The following is a 10,696-nucleotide window of genomic DNA, read 5'->3' as shown; positions in this document are numbered from 1 at the left end:
TTTGGAAAGCAGTTTGGAGGGTCCTCAGAATGGAAACAAACTTACCATTTGATCGATCCAGCAATACCACTTCTGGGTATCTACCCAAAAGACTTCTTTCTAATTTGGTTTTGAGGTTTCTCTTTTGAGAGTGGCTATAAGCCAGAGAGCTACTCTCTAAAATAGCCCTGGCCAGGGATGGAAAGTCAGATTCAGATGTGTATGTAAGATGAGACACAATAATAAATGGAAACAAAAGTACATGAAACAAATTTGATTCAAATGTTCCATAAAGGTTAGAGGTGAGATAAGAGGCTATCAGGCAGTTCAGAGGTAGCAGGAAACCCAAAGAGCAGGTAGCCAGTGAAGGAGGGGACTCATCGGACTATGTCTCTATTAAGGCACATGGACATTATTATTTGGGCTTCCCAATGGAGATTATTTATTGAGTAGTTTAAATTATCAAAAAGAGATAACCTAATGGTTATCAACCATTAGGTTTTACCATGATTGACAGCATGGAGTAGGTTTCATAAGAAACCTAAAAAAGGAATCCAGCTATACTAAACAAATTTATGACAAGTTTTTACATTAAATTCCAACTACTTTCAAACTCTTCAAATACTGTTATGAGGCCACTGTTCAAGTACTAACACAGCTAATTGTTGCCTATTTTGCCAAGATTTCTAAGTTTATTTTCATATAGTATAAATGGTGATTCTTTTTTAAAAGTAATTTTTCTATTATTTTACCCATAAAAAATGTTTGCCTATTCAACTATTCCATTCTTTTTATCTAAATTTAATCTATTATTTTTCTTTCTTGCCCACTTAGTTTAGTATAACCCAGAATCAAAAGGACAAATAACTTTCTCCATAAGAACACCAGCTTTACATACAGAGTTTTAAAATCTTTCTTTTCTGTCTTCATAGTCCAGTTCCTTCCATGGGAAATGCTTAGCAAATTCCACTGTATAGACAGTATATATTTTATGACTAGAGACTTTCTCCAATATATTAAAAAACTTTCAGATCAAGCATTAGTTAAATATATTATTTCTACATATCAATAGATATTCATCTTCAAATTTTGGAAAAAAATAGAAATTTTCAGGAATTCCAGAATTCCTGAAACCTTGTTCTACATTATTGTAATATTATAAAAGTAAAATAATACTTAGTATTTTAGGAATATTTGCAGCAGTACTGATGTGTGTGTGTGTGTGTGTGTGTGTGTGTGTGTGTGTGTGTGTATGTGATACTGGGGACTAAACACAGGGGCATGCTACCTCTGAGCTACACCCCCAGATTTAATTTTTATTCTTCATTTTGAAACAGGGTGCAAGTTGCAGAAAGCCATACAAGTTGCTGAGGGTGGCTGCAAACCTGAATCCTCCCATCTCAGCCTTTCAAGTACTGGGATTACAAGCATGTGCCATGCCCAGTTTATTATTTATTTTGAAACATACTCTCACTAAATTACATATGGCATCACTAAGTAGCTAAGGTTGGCCTAAAACCTTCCATCCTCCTATCACACTCTCTCAAGTGCTGGGATTACAATAATGCACCATCACTCCCAACAATAGTACTGATTTTTATTATTTAAGTCATATTTCAGTTGCATTTTCCAAGAATTATAATCTATAGCAAAAATTGAAATACTGTAAAAACAGTATTCAAGTATTATAACATTCTGATCTGCTAGCAAAATAAAAGCAAGATACAAAACAATGTGTCAAATTGCCAATTTACTTACTTCTTGGAACACCATTCATAAATTCATATATATATATATAACATATATAACTCTCTATATATGTTATATATGTGCTATATATCATATATAAGCATATATATGTTTCTGCATTTTAGACATAGACATAAATATATAGATACAACATATAATTTGCTTGAATGACTTGCCATTAGCAGCAGACGTGCTCATAAACTTCCACTTATAACATAATAGTAATAAATAATACTGCCTGATTATATCATGACTAATTCTTTCTTACAGGTTTCCAATACATTCCCCAGCAATCTTTACCTTGAATTTCAATTAGTGTCAATATTTCTTGCTGTTTTTCACTTGCTATTAAAGACTTTAAAATCAGTAAAGTTTCTACATTCACAGTTATGCTTTAGTTCTCAAATAAAATTGTAATTAATTTTTTCTCAATTTATGAACTGCTTGGTATCAGAATATATAAATTATAAAAATAAAATAACTTGCCCATAAAAATTCAAGAAGTTATTTTTCATGAATAGTGTAGTAGACATACTGGATCCAGTCACCAACAATCTTTAAATATGTAATATGTGTAAGTCAGCATTGAAGATAATGAAGATTAAAATGGACAAAACAGATACTGTGTGATCCCTGATGGACCTTCTGTACAACTGAGAAGACTAGCTGTAAATCAAGAAAAATTATAGAAATGTATTTGGGGAGGTGCTGAATGTTGTAAGAACGTAAACCAGGAGATAATATTTCTTCCTATTCAAATAACATGCAAGCAATCGTATTTACATGTATCAATTAGATATATATTGAACAGCTGATGATATATTTGTATTTACTGAGGCTTTTAGTACAGGTATTTATATGGATAAGCTTAGAAAAATAAATTAAGAGCAACTGTAGAAGGTGTCCATATTCTTTGTCACTATACTATCGAATGTTTTTAAAACAGCATGTCTTTCACTATTCTTTGAGCAGCAAATAAAATTGTTTGTGGCACATTATTTCATTTCAAAATTATCTCACTCAAGAATGATTTATTTACAGTTCATTATTAGATAACTATCCAGTAAGAAAGCTGAGTAGATTGTCCATAAATAGAACATGGAAATGGTGCTTAGAACAATCAAAATCAATATTAATTAATTTTTCTCTTTAAAAATTTTGACAGTTTTAGCTGGGTGTGGTGGTGCATGCTTGTAGCCCAGTATTTTGAGAGAGTAAAACAGTAGAATAGCAAGTAGGAGACCTGCCTCAGCAACACAGTGAGACTTTCAGTAACCATGTGAGACTCTGTTTCAAAATAAGAATTAAAAAGGGCTAGAGGTGTAGCTTGGAGGTATTGTATTTCTGGATTCAATCCTTAGTATCATGCACTTACACACACAATATCTGACACTTTCAGGTCACCCCGATTTAAGGAATAGTACTGTATCTTTGAGAATAAAATCAATGTTCAAATATTGACAATATGGATTATTTAGAATTTAGTGAATTATGTTTTTAACTCTTACTGCAGTATAATACACAGCAAGAAAGGTACAAAACTACTTGTTCAACTCAAAGACTTTTCTCAAAGTGAGCACATTCATAAAAATAGCATCAATGTTAAGAAAGAAGTATTCTTTAAGTATAAAAGTAACCCGAGTATTTGAGAGGCTGAAATAGGAAAATCTGAGGTTCAAGGCCAGTCTCAGCAAATTTAGTGAGACTCTGTTTCAAAATAAAATATTAAAATGCTGGGGTGTAACTCAGAGGTAGAATATACTTAGATTCAATTCTCAGTACCAAAATTAATACAAATAAACACTAGCAACTAAACCTCCTACTGTATCATCTTCAAATCACTATTTTTCATTCAATGATAATATCATTATTATTGTTATTATAGGTTCTTTTTGCCTCTTTTAATATATCAAAAATAGGTGGGCATGATGGCACACACTTGTAATGTCAGCATTTGGGAGGCTAAAACAGGAGAATGGTGGTCCACAGATAGCCTCAGCTACTAAGTAAGGCCCTTGTCAACTCACTGAGAAGCTGTTTCAAAATTAAAAAGTAAAATAAAAAATAGACCAAGGATTATAGCTTGGAGGGAGAATGCCCCTGTGTTCCACACCATATATATATATATATATATATATATATATATATATATATATATGTAATATATACCTATATATGTAATAGAATTATTCATCATATATTTTTTATGTCTGGGGTCTTTCAACAACACTTGTTGTTTAGTTATTTTGTTGTTGTGGCAAATGTTTATTCACCTCATTGCTGCTTAGTGTTTTATTTTACTAACTACAAAATAATATACTGTTGATAAACATCTGGCTTCATTCTAGTTACAGCTATTGTGAATAGTATTTTTATGAGCACTTTTGTAAATACATTTTATGAATTAATATACCATTTATGTTTGGTAGGTATCCTTGAGAGTATAATTCTTAGTGATGGATTTTGGTGTTGACAGCTGATTGTCTCAGGCAACAATGAACCATAGTTGAGGGCCTTTACCACTGATTAAATCCTTGATTTCAGTTTCAAAACTTTCTGAAGCTTTTGAGTATACACAGCTTGAGTATTACCCAAGGCCAAATAGGAGATTTTCCAAATCCTGGCAGAAATCTGGATTTGAATTAGCCCCAGAATCACCTCCAGGTGGAAGAGCATAAAGGCAACATTTAATAAGACTTCTCCCAAAGTTACGTGACTTTTTGTGAGAAATTGCATCCGGGAAGCAATATAGAGATTATAAAGGGCAAAATCAAAGAAATTTTGTGTTTCAAACCTGAGGGGGAAAACAGTCAAATAAGTTGTTAAATCATTTGAGCCCTCAGGCCAAGCTCAGGTTGGAGACTTGAACTGGTTATTACATTTTCTTTGAGATTGTTAAAGGCACAATCTGTCACAATTAAAGTAATTACTTCATGAACAAACAACTGTCACAGGGTCAAAGTTTCCTATATCTCTTCAAAATAAGGCTGAACAGAGTCTAAGGAGTTTGGGTCTGAGAATGATTACATTATTTTATTTATTTATTTATTTATTTATTTATTTATTTATTTATTTAGTGGTACTGGGGTTCCTGGAAACCCTTCTACCTCCAGGCTACACTCCCAGACCTATTTTATATTTTTATTTGGAAACAGGGTCTCTTAAGCCAGCAAGACTGGCTTCGAACCTTCGCACTCCTGTACTTGCCTCCCAAGAACAGGAATGACAAGCATGTGCCACCACTCCCAGCCATTATTCTTTTGACTCCACACAAAGAAATAGTTTGACAATGTGAGAAAAACAATTTTGATATTAGTAGATTTATAATGGTAGCCCCAAAATAGTTCTTGTTCAATTTTACCCATATTTTCAGAATCACACCAATAAAATACACAAAGACAAATAAAAAATTTTGTTTTAAATTATCTGGCTGGGTGTGGTGGAACATGTGTATAATTCAAGTATTTACAAGGCTGAAACAGGAGGATTGCAGATTTTTGACAACTTAATAAGGCCCTCCACAATTTAGTGACATCATCACTAAAGTCAATCACTAAGCCAAGAATGGGAAGGAAGGAGGGGGAGAGAATGGGGCTGGAACTGGGTAAGGGCTAATTGGGTGATGTGTTGCATATACATCTCTACTACCTTTTATCCCATTAGGATATATGACTACAATGCACCAATAAAATATTTAAAAAACAAAAAAAAGAAAAGAAAAGAAAAAAAATTAGGATGGTTGTGTATCTCAGAGGTAGAATGCCCCTGGATTGAATCCCCAGTAACACAAAAATAGAAAAATAATCGTCCTGAAGACAAATGAGGAATTCTGTAGGAGATTTTTTTTTCTTTATTAGACAAACTAAGATCTGAACCTTTTCTCTATGTTTTATGGACTTGACAAACCTACATGGGAGGCAAAGCTTAACACTGTAGAAAATGATTTTAAATATTCACTTTTCTAAACTCTTGCAGTTCACATGTACGCCAGTCCTCCAAATAACATCTAAATAACCACCCTGTGCTACAAACACATGATGAGCACTTTCTGGATGCTAAGAAAGGAATGAAAACAGCAAAATATTTACAAAGGAGGCCCCAGACCGTTACACTGTCACAGCCTACAGGGTACAGTGTTGGTGGTACAGGTTCTTCAAGCCAGGTGACCTGTTACAAGCATTCATTGGACGAGATGTGTAGAATAGTATTAGGTATAATCAAACTTCTTAGTCTCTGAATCTTAGTATTTCTTTGAGCTACTCAATATCCTTTCAATAAGTTTCCTTTCAAGTACAAACATCCAAAGTTATTTCTGTAGCTAGAAGCTTGGATCACAGGGGATAGAGTAAGGTGATGAAAAATCAAATGTTGATTATTGTTGTCTAAAGTATGTAAAATCACTTGTGAAATGAACCTTAATTTTACAATTCAAAATAAATTTATGATTTAAGAAGTAGATTGCTATGTTTTTTCTATCTATTCTTCTCTTTAGTCAGATATTCAATCCAAGTTGATGATAGACATGAAAGTTGGAAAGTTTTATAAAAGGCTTGGTATGTGAAATCACTGCTGGAGAAACAAATGAAGTTTCAATTTAACCTGGGAATTTGGTTATTTCCTGTCATTATTTTCCTCATTACATTAAGAAAGAACAAGTAAATATATTTGCTTTATATAACATAAAAACACTTTTTTTCATGTTCACAGTCATGACATGCATTTATAAACATCTACTTGAATAGGTGCCCCATTTACAAAGAAATAAAAATTAGACATTTGATTATGTAAGAAAATATTTTAAAGGAGATAAAACAGGCAATTATCAGCTTAGAGGAAAAATTTTCACTATAAAAAATATTTTTTGCTAGGCATGATGGTGCATGCTTTTAATCCCCGCACTTGGAAGTCACAGACAGGAGGATGGCACAGGTTTGAAGCCACCCACACTGGCTTAAGAGACCCTGTTTCCAAAAATGAATTGGTCTGGGAGTGTAGCCCGGAGGTAGAAGGGCTTCCAGGAACCCCAGTGCCACCAAAATAAATAAAGAAAGAAATTTTTGGCAGATGAGTCCATGACATGAGCATATAAATAAATAAATATCACCAGGATTTATTTTAACTTCATAGTGAAGTTTGTGGCATCCAAGAAAGAAGACATTCTCCTTTTCAAATTTTTTTCTGAACCTAATTTTGACCTCAGAATGATACATTTTAATTAATACAGTTGGAAAGAGTAAGAACCTAAGAATACATCGAGGCTTTTTTAAAAAGTATGGGAGATCAGAGAATACCAGTATTGGAAAATACCATCTTTTATAGCATCATATATTTTCATACAACAGAGCTGCATAGCTCCATCAGTTATAAGTGACTGATTTGGTACCAAAGGAGACTATGTGTTAATAAGTTTGTTTATGAAGTTGAGAATGGTTTCCAGAAGGGCATTCTGTAAAAAATATTCTCCAGTGAAGTTAAAGCATACCAGGAACAAAAATCTTCTTCCTGAGGCAAGGTAATTCCCCTGAGTAAATGAATATACCTATAGCAGTGAAGACAAATTATTATGACATTTTACAACATACAGAAGAGCTTCCTCTAAAATGTAAGATTTCCACAAATCCTTTAAAAAATCCATTGAAAAGGTCAGCTAGTAATCCAGTGGTTTTTAGTTACAGTACAGTGACAAATTGGGGTGTTATAATCAGTCATGAGAATATATTAGAAGTGATTTGTTATAAACAATATTTAAGGTATCACAGTTTGGGAATGATTCACTTTTTATGAATTACAGTTTGGTCAAGGTTATCCTCATAAATAACATTACCCTCACATCATAAACACTATCTATAGAAGAACTGATTCTTTCAAGGAAATTTGATTCTTCATATGTTATATTGAAGTAGAAATATAATTGTAAAAATCTAGTATTTTTAATAGATAAGAATGTCAGACAAGTAAGTAATCTAGCTTAAATGTTTTACTTTATAATTAGTGGGAACAAAAATTAAAATAACTTAATGAGGCATGAGTTTTTTCATGCAATGAAAAGGAAAAAAAATAGTTTAAAGTTATTTATGCTAAAGTCTAAGTTTATAGAATTACTAATGATAATAGAAGGTTAATTTATTGTAAAATTCATTTGGTGCTGCAATGGAACTTAAAACAATAAACAATTATACTATATGATAAAATTGAACCAGTTATTGGATTAAATATAAGCACAAACATACACACAAAGAAAGTAACCAGGCTCCATAATACATGCTTATAATCCTATTACTTGGGAGGCTGAGGCAGAATTGTAGGTCCAAGGGCAGCCTAGGCTACTTAGTGAGACCTTGTTTCAAGATAAAAGACAATAAAATAAAAATTTCTTGGTTATATCTCAGGGCTAGAATGAACCTGAATATTTAATCTCCCAGAAACACACACACACACACACACACACACACACACACACACACACACAATCAAGAAAAACTATTGCAATGTTCAAAATTAATCAAAATATAATAAATTTTGATGGATATATTTTCTTTTTTATTTTATAATTTTTTATTGGTGCATTGTAGTCATACATCTCAATAGGATAAAAAATCTTGTGGAGTTATACATGCACACATCACCCAATCAGCCCCTACCCAATCTTTTACCCCTTCCCTCCCTCTCCCTCCTATCTGTGCTTGGCTTCCTGATTGACTTTGATCTGTTTAAGTACATCATGTGCTTTAAAGAGTTTCCCTTATCCTCTCTCTTATCCCCTCAGATATGTCAGCTTCATTGCTCCTCTAGAGGGTCCCTTCTTCATCTAGAGTTCCTCCTGTTACCCATTTCTCCCTAATATTTTTCACATTAAGAAAAGCATCTGATTTCTTATTTTTTATGACATTTCACTGTAAATTTCTTAATTTTGTTCTCCCTTATGGCTGGAAAATTCCATTGTGTACATACCCCCTAGTTTTAAAAACCACTCATCCATTGAAGGACATCTTGGCTGGTTCCACAGTTTGGCAATGGTGAAATCTGCAGCTGTGAACATGGTTGTTCATGCATTAGTTTGGTATTTTGGTTTTCATTCTTTTTGGTAGATACCCAGAGGTGGTATTGCTGGATCATATGGTAAGTTCGTTTTCCTTCTTCTGAAGATCTTCTATACTGTTCTTCAAAGTGGTTGCACCAACTTGCAATCCCACCAACAATGTATTAGAGCTTCTATTTCTCCACACTTATTCCCACTTACTGAAAACCTGAAAGCCAGAAGGTGAGTAACTTTGACAAGATGATCCAATCACAACCAATATTTTTTTAGATCACTTGGATCTGGAAATCTGCTGAGAGATTAGGTGAGGCCAGCAGCAGTTTCTAGTGCTTCCTGTCCACACAGCTGAAGAAACCTGCTGGCACTTTGCTGTGGAGCAGGCCCCAGTTCCAGGCCTGCTTGGAACAGGCTCCGGGCCTGGCCTTTCTGGCTCCAGACCTGGCCTCGCCCCACGGCAGGCTCTGGTCCCTGTCACTGTGGGCAGGCCATTTACAGAGGTTCCCATTCCTCCCTCTCTCTCTCTCTCTCTCTCTCTCTCTCTCTCTCTCTCTCTCTCTCTTTCTCTCCATATATATATATGTATATATATATATATATACATATATATATATATGTATTTTTTTTTCTTTTAAGTAGGTGAAAATAGCACTTGTCATTGACAGAAGCTGGGAGCCCAATTCCCTAGCAGCAATAGATTTTTTCTCCTCACTGAAAGTGGAGGCACTCAGCCTCACCATGGAGAGCGGGATCAACTATTCCAAGCACACCCTGGCCCCCAGCACAGTGAAGATGAGCAAGGTAGCCATGAGCTGAGGTCTCCTGGAACACTTGGTGCAGTGAGTCAGCCCAGCAATATGGGCAGGGCTCCCTCCAATTTGCCCCAGACATTTTTCTTAAATATTATGTTGTCCAGAATTCCTGCACATATGTGGCAAGAGTAGTCTACTTTTGGGGAGATTTTTTCAAAAATTTAAGGTGGATTGAATTGGCTCTGTTTGCCTCTCCTGAATCCTGGCCGCTGCTGATGCAGCCATCTGGATCTATCTCTGTGAAAATTATTTTTACATAGTATACTGTCCAGAGTTCCTGAGCATGTGGGGCAGGAACAGTCTACTTTTGGGGAGATTTCTTCAAAAATTCAAGGTGGATTTGGCTGGATCTGTCTACCTCTCCTGAATACTGGCCACTGCCACCACCTTCTTGGTCTCTCCTAGAGTGTGTTGTTAAGTATTCCTGTGCATGTGTGGCAGGAGCAGTCTGATTTCTGATCTCTTCTGGAATATCTCTCCAAAAATCACTTTTTTGCAGTGGTGGGTGCTGCGCTGCAGTCTTGCCTGTATTTCTGCCATTTTCTACCCTCTCTCCTGTATTTCAGATAGTAAGTCATGACTGGAAATGTTTCTGTGTGTTGTCCCAATCAGCTATTAAATCAATATCTGTTGTCCAGGGTTTCTCAGAGGGATGCATGTCCTACTCAGCCACTGCCAACCTACACTTCTCTGGCCGTGGTCATTACTGCAGCTGCAGCCACCGCCATCTTCCTCCCTCTTCAATATTTTTTAATAAAAGAAAACAGTACGTGTCTTTTGAAGGAGTTGGGGGGCCAAGTACTTAGTAGCAATGTGTTTTATCTCCCTGCCAAGAGTGGAAGCCCACAGCTTCACCACAGAGAGTGGGTTCTGCTGCTCCAAGTGCACCCAGCCCCAGCTCTGCACAGAGGAGCGTGGCAGCCAGGAGAGCCCTTGGCTCCCTGGATGTGTGGTGCCAGCTGACCCAATTATAGGGGCTCCATCTGATACGCCCCGGACATTTTTCTTACATAGTATGTTGTCCAGAGTTCCTGAGCATGTTGGACAGGTGCAGTCTATTTTTGGGGAGATTTCCTCAAAAGTTCAGGGTCTATTAGAATGAACCTACCTGTCTATCACA

This window comes from Muscardinus avellanarius, assembly GCF_963383645.1.
Source record: "Muscardinus avellanarius genome assembly, chromosome: 5".
Classification (NCBI taxonomy): domain Eukaryota; kingdom Metazoa; phylum Chordata; class Mammalia; order Rodentia; family Gliridae; genus Muscardinus; species Muscardinus avellanarius.
Note: the sequence above shows the minus strand (reverse complement) of the source record.